This window comes from Lotus japonicus, chromosome 3 (genome assembly GCF_012489685.1).
Source record: "Lotus japonicus ecotype B-129 chromosome 3, LjGifu_v1.2".
Taxonomy (NCBI): Eukaryota; Viridiplantae; Streptophyta; class Magnoliopsida; order Fabales; family Fabaceae; genus Lotus; species Lotus japonicus.
Genome location: NC_080043.1, coordinates 34,233,518 through 34,251,415, shown reverse-complemented (window position 1 = coordinate 34,251,415; position 17,898 = coordinate 34,233,518). Strand labels below are relative to the sequence as shown.

The 17,898-nt window shown below is 39.5% G+C and overlaps 1 pseudogene; it reads right to left on the bottom strand.

Annotated features, from left to right (window-relative positions):
* LOC130749623 ((-)-germacrene D synthase-like) overlaps positions 1–17,898 on the bottom strand; it is a 32,811-nt pseudogene that overhangs the window by 14,075 nt on the left and 838 nt on the right.

Below are 17,898 nucleotides of genomic sequence, written 5' to 3'. Positions count from 1 at the left end.
GGGCACAAGGCTTTGAGATTGATGTAGATGAATTTTTCAGAAGATTGCCCCTAGCACCAGAGTTTGACTCTCCTCCCAAGTGGAAAGTTCAGACGAAGATGATCTTAGAAGCATCCTCTGAAGAATCTGATGTCCCTCTGAAGAGGAAGAAGAAGGCTGACCAGCCAAAGAGGAAACATGATGAAGCCACCAAGCCAAATGATTGTGATGATGGTGATAATGAGGATGGTCCTTCTCCTCCCAAGAAGAAGAAGAAGCAGGTCAGAATTGTGGTGAAGCCTACACGGGTGGAACCTGCTGCTACAGTCATCAGGATGGATACTCCTGCCAGAGTGACTCGCTCTGCCGTGCGTACAAGTAAGTCTGTTCTTGATTCTGATGATGATTTGAATTAATTTGATGCACTCCCCATCTCTGCTATGCTCAACCGATCTTCAAATCCACTCACTCCTATTCCTGAGTCCCAAACAGCTGCACAAACCTCTTCTCCACCCCATTCACCAAGGTCTTCATTTTTCCAACCTTCCCCAAATGAAGCACCTCTCTGGAATATGCTTCAGAACCAACCTTCTAGACAAGATGAACCAACCTCTCCCATTACCATCCAATACAACCCATTAACGTCTGAACCCATCATTCCTGAACAACCAGAGCCTAACCAAACAGAACCTGAACCCAGAACGTTTGATCACTCTGTCCCCAGAGCATCAGATCGTCCTACTGCCAGAACCACTGATACAGACTCCTCCACTGCCTATACCCCTGTATCATTCCCAATCAACGTTGCTGACTCCTCCCCATCCAATAACTCTGAGTCACATCGTAAATTCATGGAGGTCAGAAAAGAAAAAGTGTCTGCTATCCCTGAGTATTACCTCACCTGTCCAAGCCCTAGGAGATATCCTGGACCTAGACCCGACCGTCTAGTTGACCCAGATGAACCTATCTTGGCTGCTCCTTTACATGAGGCAGACCCTTTGGCTCAACAAGCTCAACCTGACCCTGTCCATCAAGAGCCAGTTCAACCAGAACCAGAACAATCTGTGTCTAACCACTCCTCGGTTAGGTCACCACAACCTCTGGTTGAAACTTCTGAACCCCACCTTGGAGCTTCTGAACCTCATGTCCAAACCTTTGACATTGGCTCTCCTCAAGGTGCTTCTGAAGCTCACAGTAGCAATCACCCAGCCTCTCCAGAAACCAACCTCTCTATAGTTCCCTACACTCACCTCAGACCCACCTCTCTCTCTGAGTGCATCAATGTTTTCAATCATGAAACTTCCTTGATGCTACGCAACGTGCAAGGTCACACTGACCTGAGTGAGAATGCTGATTCTGTGGCTGAAGAGTGGAACAGTCTGAGCACTTGGCTAGTAGCTCAGGTTCCCATTATGATGCAGCATTTGACTGCAGAACGGGATCAGAGGATCGAGGCTGCAAAGCAGAGATTTGCAAGAAGGGTGGCTCTTCATGAACAACAACAGAGACATAAGCTCCTTGAAGCTGTTGAAGAGGTCAGAAGAAAGCAAGAGCAAGCAGAAGAAGCTGCATGTCAAGCAGCAGCTCAAGCTGAACAAGCAAGATTAGAGGCAGAAAGACTTGAAGCTGAAGCTGAGGCCCTTAGATGCCAAGCACTTGCACCAGTAGTGTTTACTCCTGCTGCTTCTGCTTCCATTCCGGCTCATCAAGCTGCTCAGTCTGTACCTTCCAGTTCCACACAGCCAAGCACGTCCAGACTTGACATCATGGAACAACGTCTTGACACTCATGAGTCTATGCTAATGGACATGAAGCAAATGATGTTGGAACTTCTGCGTCGATCTGATAAACCCTAATCTTAGGATCTCTTCGTTTTTCTCTTTTAACTTCGTTTTATTTTGTTAACTTATGTTTATTTTTTTTTCTTTAAGTTCCTTTAGTTTTTCTGCTTTATTCGTTTGTGATTATCTATGCATATATATATATATATATATATATATATTTGTCACATGTGTTTGCAAAATTTTCTTTATTCATATTCATTATGCTTTTACATCATACATTTCGTTATTTTCCCTAAAATCTAGAATGGAGGTTCCCTCCTCATTCTTCTACACTCTTGGCGCTGCTCTGACCTCTCCCTCTTCAGACGATCCAGTGAATACTGGATGTTGTTGAGATTGACGATCAGCTCATTCCTCTCAAGAATTTCTTCTGTTGTCTTGAGCCTCTTTTCTATCGTGTCCTTTTCTTCCAGTAGCCTCAGCTCAAGCTGGCTGAGTTCTTGAACTTCTTCCACGAAGGCAAGAAATTCCTTCAAATCGTTCTTTAGCTCTGGACGAAGGTCCTCCTCAAGCAGTGTCCTCGTCAGCTCTGGAATGGTCTTTGTACCCTCTGGATGCCGGATGTTCAGGAACAAGTCCTCCTCGAACGCCTTCCTTCTGAGCTCTTCTAGTGCAATCATGTATGATGCCATTTATTTTAATTGATCGAGTTGTGAAGCCTACCCTCCTCTAACTTCCTTTATATAAGCTTCCTTCGCTTCTTGGCAGTTATTGCTCCTCCAGTTTCTCGAGGTTAAGTCCTTGGTAACTGAAGTTCTATTTACTCCCGTGGCCGGTGGTAAACGTTCTTCTCCCGCATTAACTCCATTCTTTACTTCGCGTAACTCTCATGCATCGTTTATTTCTCCATTTTCTTAAACTTAGACCTTCTCTAAGGGGGAGTACCTTGTACTTCAAGCTAAGTTTTTCACACCCCATGCTTTTTGCTTATGACAAAAAGGGGGAGTACACCCAGTTTTTTATGTGTAAGCTGTGTTAGTGTGATTTCTTTTCTTTTGGAGAATTTAAGAGTTCCACCTTTATGACCATAGATGTGTCACTGGGCAAATACAAAGAATACATTTCACTTCTTCTGAAGTGATTTTAGTTTGACTCTGAATACTTATGCGCTCTGATTATTCTAATTCATCTATGTCATAAGTTTCTCTCTCTGAACTCTTATATTATTTAGCTCAGAATCTATACTTTACTAACGTTTTCATCAAGTATTAGATTCAGGGGGAGCTAAGCTCAGAATCAAGCAGTGACTTGAATTCAGAATGAGCAAGATAAACTATTCACATCAGGATAAGTCTTATTCTATATCTCTAAACTCTGAGTGAATTCAGTTTATTGTTTAAGAATTGTTCATCAAAAATCTTAGTTTTGTCATCATCAAAAAGGGGGAGATTGTAAGATCAAGTTTTGATCTAGTAGTACAACTCTATGTTTTGATGATTACAAGTTAACCATTTGAGTATGAACAGTTATGGTACTCTAACGTGTTTTTCTGAGTGTGCTATTTACAGGCTCTGACATCAATTCAATCTCACACAAATCAGAAGCACTGTGCTTAAAGAGTGACCTAAGCAACGCTTTCGCATTGTCCATGTTCAGTCTGAACAGTGGAAAAGCTTCAGAAGATCTGAAGTAAATCAAGCTCTGATAAGGACTCAGCTCACTAGAAGTTCTGATAACCAAGAAACTCTGAAGGTTCAGATGTTCTGATGGTGTAGAAGACTCTGAAGATCCAGAAGCTGAATAGTGAAAACTCTGATGTCCAGAAGCAAGAAACTCTGAAGACACTGTACTTCCCTCTGAGTTCAGAATCAAAAGATACAACGTCCAGAGGATCTGTGCTTTCCCTCTGACTCTGATCAACCGGCTCCACAAGTTCCAAGATGAAGCATTCCCCTGATCAGAAGTCTCCTAGGTTTAAAGGTCAAGTCGCTATCCAAGTACAAAAGCATATGTACTATCCTGACGACCTACCTAACGTTCTCAGCCACAGCAGAAGCTGGAATTTCCAGAACTGCCCTCCAACGGTAGCATTTCCATGCAGCGTTCAAACCTTAATCCTTGGAGTATAAATAGAGGCTGAAGATTGAAAGATGCGGTTGGAAGAATTACACACTCGCAAGCTATATTCAAAAACCTTCAAGCATTCTTTCATCTGAATTCATTGTGTTTACTATTAGCTTTTCAGAAGCAAATTTCTTGTAAACATTCTTTGTTAAACAGTTTGTTTAGTTACCTTTAGGAGATCAAGGTTGATCGGATCCTAGAGAAGACTAAGAGAGTGAATCTTAGTGTGAGCTAAGTCAGTGTAATTGTTAGTCACTTGTAGGTTTCAAGTGCAGTTGTAACACTTTACCTGATTAGTGGTTTGCCTTCATTCTAAGAAGGAAGAAATCACCTTGACGGGTGGACTGGATTAGCTTGAGGGATTTATCAAGTGAACCAGGATAAAAATCCTTGTGTGCTTTTCTATCTCTTATCTTTAGCACTTAAGTCTCGAAAGATTTGTTAAAATCTTTAAGGTGGAAGTTTTTATTTGAAAACGTTATTCAAACCCCCCCTTTCTACCGTTTTTCATACCTTCAGCTTGTACTATTTTATATATTGATATTGAATAGTAGCTAATTTTTTTTTGGGTAGGAGAGGTCCACAGATAAATTCCTGCCGGGTGCAATTTATCTTTTCGATGTACCAAAAAAAAAAATAGTAACTAACTAAAAACAGAATTAACAGATTCAATGTTCTCTCTCTCCTTCTATATGTTATATGGTATCAAGATCCTAGTTTTCTTTGTCGGTGCCATGGCAAGCACCGCATCGTCACCACCACCCATGCCTCCACCGCCTACTCCACCATCGTTGTCACCATGTCCAATGTGCGTTCAACCGCTCAACGCGATGCCTCTGCAATCTTCTCCTCTCAGCTCTTTGTCGCACTTGATCATAGACAGTAATTTTTGTTGTGGAAACAACAAATTGAACTAGTGATCATTAAGCATTTATTGCAGTCTTTCTTGGAGCATCCAGATATTCCGCTGCATTTTGCAACTGAAGAATATCGTGCCTCTGCCACTATTAGCGAGCTTTATCACCAGTGGTATAGCAAGACGCTTTTCTCTTTTCGTGGCTTCAATCAACGGTTTTTGCACCAATTGTATCAAAGATGATTGGTTGCCAATTTGCCATCATTCGTATCAGTTTGGGATAAAATTCACTTCATCAACCAGTCTTAGATTCATGCAAAGTCGCGTTAATTGCATTCTAAATTCCCTATGTTTTGTTGGTATCCTGTTAGCTTTAAGGAACAATTTGGTGGAAAAGGTGTCACTTGGTGCCAGGTCTGCAACAAGAGAGGCCATTTTCCCTCTGTTTGCTACTATATGTATAATCATTCCTATGTGCCACCCTCACCACAGTATGCTCCTCATGCTCCATCGTGGGATTATGCAAGTTCCTGGTCTCAGCAGTATTGAAGGCTTTCTGGAGTGTCCTCACAACATCCACCTTGGTCCTTTACTCCAAATTGGAGCTCAAGACAACCTTCCCCTGCATCTGTGAGATCACCTACTTCCCCTTGGCCATAGAATCCATTCTTTGGTTCTTCATTTCCAGCACATTTTTCTGATCCAACACTGAATGCTCAAGTTTTTATTATGACTCATACTCCAACACTGAACTTTCTTAGTGTGAGTAGGTTAGCTCATGACAATGGTGTCCTCTTTGTATTCCATCCTAATACTTGTTTTGTTAAATCTCAGGCTTCTCACCAAGTCCTTCTTCAAGGTCATGTGGGACGTAATGGATTTTATAACTTTCCTAGTTTGTTGTCTTCTTCATCAAGTACTCTAGTCCTTCTTTTTCTCCCATTGTAAATACCATTTGTACAAATAATCAATTTCTAGTCTAGCATAGCATATTAGGTCATTCTCATAAGGATATTTTACATTATGTTCTCACATCTAGTTATATACACATTCCTTATAAATACATGAACGAAATTTGTTCGGCTTGTTGATTAGGAACTTCTTCTTCCACTACTGTATATTTTTTTCCACTTGAGTTGGTATATTGTGATCTATGGGCCCCTCAACCTTGTGTGTTAGCAATGGATATATGTATTATTTGACTTTTGTTGATGCTTACACCAGTTTTACCTTGATTTATATTTCTTAAAAGCCAAATCTGAAACTTTTTTCTGTTTTCCAGTAATTTAAACTCACAGCTGAACTGCAATATAATCATAAGCTTAAGGCTATCCAATCTGACTACGGGGTGGGTTTAGACCTTTTATCAATTTTCTTAAGTCTCAAGAAATTGTGCATCAAGTCATCTTTCCTCACACACACCATCAAAATGGTGTCGTGGAGAGCAAGCACAAACATATACTAGATTTAGGTTTGACCTTTTTTGGCACATGCTTATATGCAACTTGCCTCTTTTTATCTCAAACAGGTTACCATCAAAGTCTATTCAAAATTATGTGCCCTACACTTTACTCTATAAAAGGACACCTGATTTCCATTTCTTAAAAGTGTTTGACTAGTCTAGTTTCCCTCTCACAAGACCTTACAATAAGAACAAATTGGAGTTTAGGTCTCAAGAGTGCTTGTTTTTAGGCTATTCTCCTTCACATAAGGGTTACACGTGTCTTATTTCTTAGGGAAATTAAAACTCATAGTTTCAAAGGATGTTACATTTAATGAACAAGTTTTTCCTTACACAAAGCTTTTTAAACCTTTTTTTTTCCTCTCACCAGAACCTTCTTCTCTTGTTATTTCTTCTATTCCTGTATGTACTCCACCACCCAGTGAACATCGTCATCACTTCTCAGCAGGTTCTTCACCACACAACTCTGATCTCATTCCTTGTCAAGCTTCCATTATCTGATGGTTGGTGTAGCCATGGTAACAACTCCTTGTGTCAAAATTCTTCCGGGCGGTGTGGCATGACAACATGTTTAATTGACGCGATGGAGTGAACGACGTTGCAAGTGTGGATAGCATCCGCTGAGAGGGACCATGAAAATGTGGTGGTGACTCACACTTGAGGTGGAGAATGTTGAGAATTCAAATGTGAGTTGGAGTCTCATATTGGTTAAAAATGAGTGAGGAGAAGACTTTATAAGAGATGTGACTCATAAACTTAATGCCTTAAGATTTTGGGTAAAGTTGTAGTGTCCAAATCTCTTGGTTCGATGTTGGCCCATTGGTTCATAGTATCATGCTTTGGTTCCTTTTTCTCCCCAACACTTGTCATCCCTCCACTATCTCTTAAAACTCCAAAAATGGAATTTACCAACCTAGACTGTGCATATATGTGCTCATAAGTCACACATAGCCCACAAGTGTTAAGCAAGCTTTGGCCAACCCTCTTTGGCACAAAGCAACGAAGGAAGAATATAATGATTTTCTAAAGAACCACACCTGATCTCTTGCTTCTCTACCTCCAAACAGAAACTCTGTTGGCTGTAAATGGGTGTTTAGAACTAAAGAAAACCCAGATGGAACCATAAATAAATATAAGGCTAGGTTAGTATCCAAAGGTTTTCATCACCAACCTGATTTTTTTACATTGAAACTTTCTCACCATTGGTAAGCCTAATAACTATTTGGGTTATTTTAACTCTAGCATTGACACATGGTTGGAAGCTCAAACAGATTGATGTTAACAATGCTTCACTAACTAGCTCCCTAACTGAAGAATGTACATGACCAGCCTGCAAGTTTTTAGGCAGGACATAAGACTTTGGTTTGCAGATTTCATAAGGTCGTGTATGGTCTCTGTTGTTCATTTGTTATGTTGTCTGCATTTTAGCTAAGTTAAGTTTTTGGCCAACATGTCGGACCCGATGTCACAACATCTTGCCTGTGACATATGTCCCTGCGAAACCTGCAAAGAGTTGGCTAGGTTTTCTGTGAAGCTTCGTTTTGATTACTTGGTGATCAAGCTAGGGTATTTTTGGAAGCTTCTATGTGCCGTTCAAGGATTATATTCTATGTGATCAAATCGGTTTCAATGATTTGATCTGAGATTGTGTGGGAGTTTTATTTCTGGAATAGGAAACTTTTTATTGAAGACTTTTTCTGCAAAATTGTTTCCTAGTAACTCCCTGAGTGTTGTGTGGACCTTTGCTTGTCCAAGCCCATCAAAGACAAGGCCTGGATGACTGCTATATATGAAGACTGAAACCTAGTGTTGAGGTAGAGAGCTTCTGTTGAGTAAAACTAGGGTTTACTCTTGTCTGTGTTCACACTTGTTGTTCTCTCAGCATATTCACGTATTGATTCTTTTGCTGAGAGTTGAGTTTTTATTGTTTGATCATGAGATCTGTCTTTTCTCTTGTGTTGAATCACTGTGGCAGTGATTGAGAGAAAGTGAGAGGGGCTCTCATACTTAGTGGGAGGACTAAGTAATAAACACTTGTAGAGATAGGTAGAAAAGGCTGTGAACTGGGGCAGTTCAGTTAAGACCTTTTGTTTACAATTTCTCTGAATAGTGGATTATCTTTCTCTTGGGTAAAAACCCTCCAGACGTAGGTGATTTTGCACCGAACTGGGTTAACAATCCCGATTGTCTTGTCTTTGCTTATGTTCTCTGTATTGCATATTCAATTAACTGTTTTGTATCATGTTGTACAAGATGTCTTAGACATCTGGTAGAACATCTGTCCGCATGTGCCAGAATTTCAATTGGCATCAGAGCAGGCACCCTGTTCCGATTGGGTGAGCTCCAGGGATTTACTTTTCTGGTATCATGGACAACGACAAGGATGTGGGTTCAATTCACAGGCCACCTATGCTTGATGGGACAAATTATGACTACTGGAAGGCTCGCATGGTTGCATTTCTCAGATCTATTGATGATGGAAATGTGTACGAGTCAGTGCTCAAAGGGTGGACTCATCCAGTACAAAACAAAGAAGGAACTTCTACTATTGAACTCAAATATGAAGTAAACTGGAGCAAGACAGAAGATGAAGAAGCTGCTACAAACTCTAAGGATCTTAATGCTATTTTCAATGGTGTGGACAAAAACATGTTCAGGCTGATTCATACTTGCACTGTTGCTAAGGATGCTTGGGAGATTCTCAAGGTTGCTCATGAAGGTACACCGAGAGTTCGCCTGTCAAGACTTCAACTGCTAACTACTCAATTTGAAAATCTCAAGATGAAGGAGGAAGAAACAATCTCTGGGTTTCACATGCGTGTACGTGATATTGCTAATGCTTCTTTTGCTCTGGGAGAACCTATGTCAAATGAGAAGCTTGTCAGAAAAATTCTCAGGTCATTGCCCAACAAATTTGACATGAAAGTCATTACCATAGATGAGGCACAGGATATCAATAGCATCAAAGTGGATGAACTTATTGGATCACTACAAACTTTTGAAATGTCTCTAAATGATAGGCCAGAGAAAAAGAATAAGAGCATTGCTTTTGTGTCTAATATGGATGAAGATCAAAGTGACAAAGATCCAGATGAAAGTTTGTCAGAAGCCATAGCCTTACTTGGTAGGAAGTTCAACAAGGTCATGAGAAAGTTTAACAGAAGGGCCAGACCAAATGTCTCAGACAAAGGGGCTGACATCAACAAGAACTCAGGGAATGCACTGAAAAACAAGCAAGAAGACAAGTCTAACAAAGCAAAAGGAGTGCAATGTCATGAGTGTGAAGGGTATGGCCACATTAGATCTGAATGTGCTACTTTTCTAAAGAAGCAAGGAAGAGGAATGGTGGCTACCTGGTCTGATGATGACTCAGAAGATGAAAGTGAAAATCCTGTAATGGGATTAATGGTGAAGTGTAACTCAGAGGTGGATTCCAGTGATAAGGATGTCTCAGGAGGAGAACTAGCTAAAAACTATGAGAACTTACTAAGAGAGTGGCATGAATCCTGTTACTATTGTAAGAAGCTGAATAGTACTGTGAAGAAACTACGAAAAGAAAAGCAAGATCTTCTCAGTATCAATGGTAATCTTCAAGAGGAAGTGTCTGTTATGAAATCCAAAATTGAAGGTATGATCAAATCTGTACGTATGCTAAATAATAGTACTGATATGTTTGATTTGATGCTAGAATCAGGAAAGACAACCAAAGACCTGAAAGGGTTGGGATATGAGAGTGATTCCACAAATAATGATTTCAAAAAGACAACTCATCAGTTTGTACCTGCTGAGAGGAAATCTGAATTTCACATGTCAAACCAATTGTCTCAACATGTGGTCAAACATGTGTATCCACAGACATCTCATGTTCAGAAGAAAGGGAATTCAGGATGGAAATGTAATCACTGTGGAAAACATGGTCACATCAGATCACACTGTTATAGGTTACATGGATATCCAAAGGCTAAGGCATCTCAGTCTGGGAATTACAAATCAAAGAAGAAAGAATGGAGGCCTAAAAGCAATTTGACTGCATTTGTTAGCTCTACCTCTGGGGAAGTCTCATTGAAAGAAGACTGATACTTTGACAGTGGATGTTCCAGACATATGACAAGTATAGAAGAGTATTTTACTAATTTAAAACCGCATGCTGAAGGAGATGTAACTTTTGGTGGTCGTGTCAAAGGAAAAATCATAGGATCTGGAAAACTTGACAGTAAAATTTCACTTGAACTTAGTGAAGTATTGCTTGTAGAAGGGTTGACAGCAAACTTAATCAGTATAAGCCAAATTTGTGATTTGAATTTGAATGTGACTTTCAGCAAGTATGGATGTCAAGTAACAAATGCAACAGATGAAATTGTGATGAAAGGTGAGAGAACAAAGGATGATTGCTACAAGTGGTGTTCTCATTACAAATACATGCCTCCAGGATATCTGACTAGCAAGGCTGAAGATGCAAAATTCAGGAAGCTCATGAAAAAGATCATTTCCAGAGAAGCAAACAGGCAAAAGAGAAGGATGGACTCAGAGGAAGAGGAGGATACAAGGGTTGTACAAAGAGGTGAAAACAAGTTGATTTCAGTTGATAAAGATCCAGTTGTTACAAGCATTATGACAACTTGTGAATCAGATGAGGAAAGTGAGAATAGATGGACTCAGATGGAAGCTCCTTTCATCAGAATGCTACAATTTCTTGAAAAGAAAAAATCTAAAGAAAATTGTGCATATAGATGTCTCATGTCAAGAAGCTCCAAGAAAACTCTTTCAGATGGTGACCGGGCAGAATTCTCACAGGAAACACTGAGTCCTGTCAAGGTAAATGGGATCAATGATCCTTCTAAGCAAGCTCACAAGTTGCAAAGGGGTTTTGATGAATTGATTCAAGATCCAAGAACCGTATGTGGCAGAATTAACAAGGTACTGATTAAGGGGTACAATAGAACTGACATAATCTCACTTGTCTTGACAGTTATAGGGAGGTTGGCTTTTTCCTAGATATTTGATGAAAAGAGTGCAGAAACATGTTTGTCAGACCATATGTCAGAACAAGTTATGAAACATATGAAAAACACCTTGATTGTGACTCAGAGCAAATGTGTCAGTATCTTGAACAAGGATGCTTATCTGGAAAATACTACACAGAGAAGAACATCGTTGCTAATTAGTAAGGGAAATAGCTGTCAAGGTTTGTATAGCAGCACGGTTGAAAGACTGATTTCAAGCAGATCAGAGGGTATACTAAAATTTGAGGCATATGGAGTGTTGAAGAAGAGCTATCTTGTTAAAACTACAGAAAAATGGTGGATGTGGAAAAAGATTGATAGATCATGGTCGAGCAGATGGCAAAAATGGATTTCTGAGTTAAATACTGAGAGGAATTACATTGTTCTTGAACTTGGGAAAATCTGGGATATGAGCAAGAATCAAATGTCAAAACACGATGTCAAGACTAATGTTATAACATTGTGCCATGACTACCTGAAGGAGTTCAGTTTTTTGAATGATCTGCATGACAGAAGCAAGCACACTAATAAATGCTATGTTGAAAGGTTAGTTGAAAAAGAGATCTTGGTGAAACACGTGGAAAATAGCCTTTTATTGTCAGATATTTGTGCTAAAATTATGGCCAAGTTATAGAAGTTAAAAAAGAAGTTAGGGATTTGGGTGTTAACTGACTTGTTGTAGTTAATGACATATGTCACAAGCAACGGCTATATTGATCTCTATTTAACCACCCATGATCGCATGTTGGAAGTCACAAACTGGTTTGTGCATTTGTTCAAGAAACCTGATTATTCTCTTTGCAAACCCTGTAACGGTTACTTTTCATTCTTCCTTCAATTCACTTGTACCATGTCTCACAATTCTGGAAAGAAGAAAGCTGCTGGTCCGAAATTTGTTACCAATGAACATGGAGTGAAACTCATGGGAGTCACTTCATCTGCTTCAACACCTGTTAGGGTTACTCGATCAAACGCTGCAATGGCTTCAAATCAACCCTTCAGTCCCTCATCAAGAACACTAGGTTCAAGAATCAAGACCTCTGTGACAAAGAAGAAGAACAAAAAGGGAGAAACTTCTCCTATTGTGAGTCTCTCTGATGACTCTGTTGAAGATCCTAGTGATGATCAACCCAAAATCATTCAAGATGTACAGGTTGATCAAGTTGTTGAAAACTACCTTGAAAAATTGGCCAATGCTGCAGTTGGTCCGAATGTCGAACCAGATGTTGAAAAAGGCACTCCTCTCTCTGGTTCTGAAGAAAAAGGTGTCATTTCTGATGATGAGAAGGAAGGCGAGAAGGCTGAAACTGCCAGTGAAGAAACTCCATATGTGGAGGTTTCTGTCCAGAAGACCCCAATTTCCTCTTCCCAGAAAAGAACAGAAAGAATGGTTTTAGAAGAAGAAGACGACTCTGATGATGAAATACTGATCAAGAAGACTCCAACTTCTATTACCAAGGCACCCAGATCTGCAAGCAAGAAGGACGCAGAGAAGAGAAGCAAGAAGAAGGAGGATCCAATGCACAAGACACCCAAGACGTACAAAAGCTCTGAGAAGAAGAAAAAGAAAGAAAAAAAGATTGAACCCTCTCCAGGAAGAAAAAGAAAGCATGTGTCAGATTCTGATTCTGAGCCAGATGTCAGACAAGAAGTTCCTGACATTTCAACCACAACCAGAAAAAGAATGAAAGGTAAGAGGATTCCTGTTAATGTTCCTAATGCTCCTGTGGACAATGTGTCCTTTCATTTTCCAGACTCTGCTCAGAGATGGAAATATGTGGTTCAAAGGAGGCTTGCTATTGAAAGGGAACTACATGAAGATGCCTTGGAACTCCAGGAAATCATGGAGGTTATCTCTGCTGCTGGTTTGATGAAGACTGTCAAGGATCTTGGCAGATGTTTGGACAAGCTTGTTAGGGAGTTCATTGTGAACATCCCTGCTGATTGTGATGATGCTTCTAGTACTGAGTACAGGAAGGTTTTTGTGATCGTGAAGTGCATCAACTTATCTCCTGAAGTGATCAATGAGTTTTTGGGCAGAAGCCCTGTTGTTGTGGCTCAGGGGGAGCCTGATTTGAATAGGGTTGCTACAACCCTTACTGGGAAGTTGGTCAGGAAGTGGCCTAAGAAGGGATTGCTTCCATCTGGGAGGCTTACTGCCAAATATGTTGTTCTCTACAAGATTTGTACTGCAAATTGGATAGCCACCAATCACTTGTCTGGTGTGACTCCACCTCTGGCCAGAATGCTTTATTTGGTTGGAACTGGGGGTGAGTTTGATTTTGGAAAGCTGGTTTTTTAGCAGACTCTCAAGCATGCTGGATCGTATGCTGTGAAGCTGCCTATTTTGTTTCCTTGTCTTCTCTCAGAGATCATTGCACATCAACAACCTACTATTGTGAGGGCTGATGAGTCTCAAGGTAAGAAGCCCCTGCCTCTCAAGTTTGATTACCGGTTGTTTGTTGGGACACATGTTCCAGACATTGTGCTCTCTGCAGCAAAGGGAACTGCCAGTGCCAGTGGCACTAAGGCAGTTGGTTCTAGCAAGGAAGACATCTTGGCTGAGTTGAAGGCTGTCTCCAAGACTCTTGGTGACACTATTCAGGCTTGCAAGGTCAGAAAATTCAATGTTGATCAACTCATCAAGACTATGTCAGATGTTACAACTACTGCTGCTGAGGAAGAAAGTGAAGAAGAGGAAGCTGAGGCTGCTGCTGAGGAAGAAGAAGATGCTGAGACTGAGGAGGCTGTAGAGGAAGAAGAAGAGGAATACAATGAAGATGAAGATGAAGAGGATGTGACTGGTTCTGAGAGTTCTGCAACTCAGAGCACATCTCTTTGATTTATTCTTTTTCTTTTGGATGTATTTGAGCCATGTGTGGCTATGTGCGCTCCTTATTTGCTCCTGGTCTGTATAATTCTTGAATATGGTGCTGATGACTTCTGTGGATAGCTCTGGTAAGCACTAGGATGCTATTCTGTTATGACTACCTTTGCCAAATTATGCTAATAAGGGGGAGTAATTAGTATTTGGTTATCTCTCGTATATGGTAACTGGTTCTTTATCTCTAGTATTTGGTAGCTGGTTCTTTATGGCTTTCTGCTATTGTGGTTTGGTAGCTTCTTGCTACTGTGCAGTTGTGTGTTCTTTTCAAACAACATCTTGTTGTTTGTGATAGTTGATTGTGTGCTGCTGTGCTAAAACTCTGATATGGTGTTCTGCTGCACTGAGAATGGTTCTCAGATGGAAATGTGCATAGCTGATGCTACTAGCTATGTTGATGTGTGAGCTACCTTGTTTGTGTGAATGCTCTTCTATGTTGATTCAAGTGTTTTCAAGTTCCAAGCTGCGGAAGAGTTCTTTATGGTAGTGGATTGTATTAGCTAAATTTGACAAAGGGGGAGACTGTTGTTCCTTTGTTATGTTGTCTGCATTTTAGCTAAGTTAAGTTTTTGGCCAACATGTTGGACCCGATGTCACAACATCTTGCCTGTGACATCTGTCCCTGCGAAACCTGCAAAGAGTTGGCTAGGTTTTCTGTCAAGCTTCGTTTTAATTACTTGGTGATCAAGCTAGGGTATTTCTGGAAGCTTCTATGCGCCGTTCAAGGATTATATTCTATGTGATCAAATCGGTTTCAAGGATTTGATCTGAGATTGTGTGGGAGTTTTATTTCTGGAATAGGAAACTTTTTATTGAAGACTTTTTCTGCAGATTTGTTTCCTAGTAACTCCCTGAGTGTTGTGTGGACATTTTCTTGTCCAAGCCCATCAAAGACAAGGCCTGGATGACTGCTATATATGAAGATCGAAACCTAGTGTTTAGGTAGAGAGCTTCTGTTGAGTAAAACTAGGGTCTACTCTTGTCTGTGTTCACACTTGTTGTTCTCTCAGCATATTCACGTATTGATTCTTTTGCTGAGAGTTGAGTTTTTGTTGTTTGATCATGAGATCTGTCTTTGCTCCTGTGTTGAGCTTTTGAATAGTGGATTATCTTTCTCTTGGGTGAAAACCCTCCAGACGTAGGTGATTTTGCACCGAACTCGGTTAACAATCTCGATTGTCTTGTCTTTGTTTATGTTCTCTGTATTGCATATTCAATTAACTATTTTATATCATGTTTTACAAGATGTCTTAGACATTTGGACATCTGGTAGAACATATGTCCGCGTGTGCCAGAATTTCAGCCTCAAGCAAGCTCCTCGAGCTTGTTCTGAAAGACTTCATTCTGCTCTCGTGACACTTAGCTTTGGGCCTAATAAGTGTGATCCATCACTCTTTGTTTAAAATTATAGCTCTAATTTCGTCTACATTTTGGTTTATGTGAATGACATAATTCTAACTGGAAACTCCTCGACCTTGGTCCAACACATTATTGACGAGTTGGATGCATAGTTTTCTTTAAAACAACTTGGGGGTCTCTGGTATTTTCTTTGAGTGGAGGTCCAATTTCCTAACGATGGCTCACTTCTTCTCACTCAACAAAAGTATATAAGAGATCTATTGGCCAAGACAATGGTGAGAGATTGCAAGCCATTGTCTACCCCCATGGCCAGCACCTCTAGGCTGTCTAAAAATCAAGGCATTCCTTTTTCACACTATACAAATCAACAATTAGAGCTATCTGGCAATCACTTGACCCAAACTCAATTTTCTAGTGAACAAAGTTTTCTAGTCCATGGCCCATCCCTTAAATACACATTGGGCCCCAGTCAAAAGGATCCTTAGGTTCATTAAGGATTCTTCTTCCTAAAGACTCCATAAGCAGCTTGCAAAGTCCATTTCCATTGCAGCTCAAGGGGTTTTCAGATGTTGATTGGGCAACTAATGTGGATGATGTAATATCTATTTGTGGTGCTGCACTATTCTTGGGTCCTAACATCATCTCTTGGTGGTCCAAGAAACAAAAGGAAATGGCTAGAAGCAGCACATAGGCTGAATACAGGAGTCTTGCTGAGCTCTCAATAGAGATTCTCTAGCTGAACCTTTTATAGGATTTGACAGTTCCTATTGGAGTTCCTACACTGTACTATGACAAAATTTTAGCTGTTTCAGTAGCACATAATCTCATCTATCATGCAAGAATCTAACATGTAGAGCTTGATGTCTTCTTCCACAACTTGGTTTCTAGAGTTTAGACACAAGCTCATTATGAGTGACCACCCCAGATGAGTTGTGTGTGTGTGGGGGGGGGGGGGTAATTGTGTATAATACAAACTTGTAATATTAGGTAGTTTAGTATTACAATATGAATAGTGTAATTATCCAAAAACAAAAATAACTGATTGATTCTTTTTCTCTCTCTCCTATGTTGAATATCATAATTAATGTTGTACATACCTCTCTCCTATGTTGAATATCATAATTAATGTTGTACATACCTGGTGAAATGCGATATCCTTTTTGCCTAAGCAAACAAAGTGCTAACGCAAGAAAGTGAAGGCTACATTCTTCTACAGTGGTGTTATTGTTGGTAAAAGAGTTGTGGATTTGTTCTAATGCGTCATCAATTTCTTCTTCCAAATGATAAGATATGCCCAAACGTTGCATAGTGTCAATCAAGTTAAGTTTTTGAAAGATGTTATCATCTGAAGATAGAAAAATCTTTTTCACTTCCACTTTTTGCATTTAAACTTGTTGCTTCATATTGTCATCGACATCCTGCAATAGAATTTGTCACAAGGATGAAATGTTTGTACTCTATTTAAAGCGTTTAAATTTTTATATGTATAGTAACCTTCAATAAACACAACAGTCTGTGTGGATAATGCACATGTTCGCTTATCATGATATCATATCAAACAACCAATTATCCAAAACTTTAAACTCAGCTTAGGATCACATGAATGATTTTATATTATTATTTTATATGAAATAACATAGTTCAATGATATAATACAACCCAAATAATATAGTGTCTCTCTTACGCTTAGTATAGAAGCCAGGAAAATAAGACCAGAGATCAATCCATGAAAAGAACACATTCTCAAAAAAAAAAAAAAATTCACCCCTTTGGTATTTGGGAGGCAAGAAAACATGAGAGAGAACATAGAACAGTTGGGTCCCACTCATTTTATTTTCATCACTTTTTTTTTTTGATGGGAATTCTCATCACTTACTATGAAGAAAAGTGACAATGGATTGTCATTTTTGTAAATTTACCAAAATAACCTTGGTTTATATAACAAATATTAATAATGGAAAAAATTAAGATTTTCATACCAATTATTACAAACAAGTAATAACCACCGACTCTTCTTGACTATTGATTTTTTCCCACGTGCACCATTTATAAATATTTTTTAAGCACAAAACCAATTTCATTATAAGAGATAATGTCTTGAGAAGAACCCTTCTCAAGTGGATTACAAAAAATACACCATCAATAATAGCACAAAGACGTCAGTAGCAGAAGTTAGATTTTTCTTTAAGAAAACCCCAACAAGCAAGCACATCCTTAGAGCATCTTCAATGCTAGTTCTTATTTATTAGTTCTTAGCACTATTCATGTGGGTCCGTATTGCCACTTGTGTTTAAGCAACTCTCAAGCAATTTTGCTCCAACTATGAGTTCTTAGTTTTTAGTTCTTACCACTATCCATTTGGTCCCACCAACCACATTATTTATACTTTTTATTTTCATAAAGTAATAAAACAAAACTCATAAAGTAATAAAGTAATTTGAATGAGA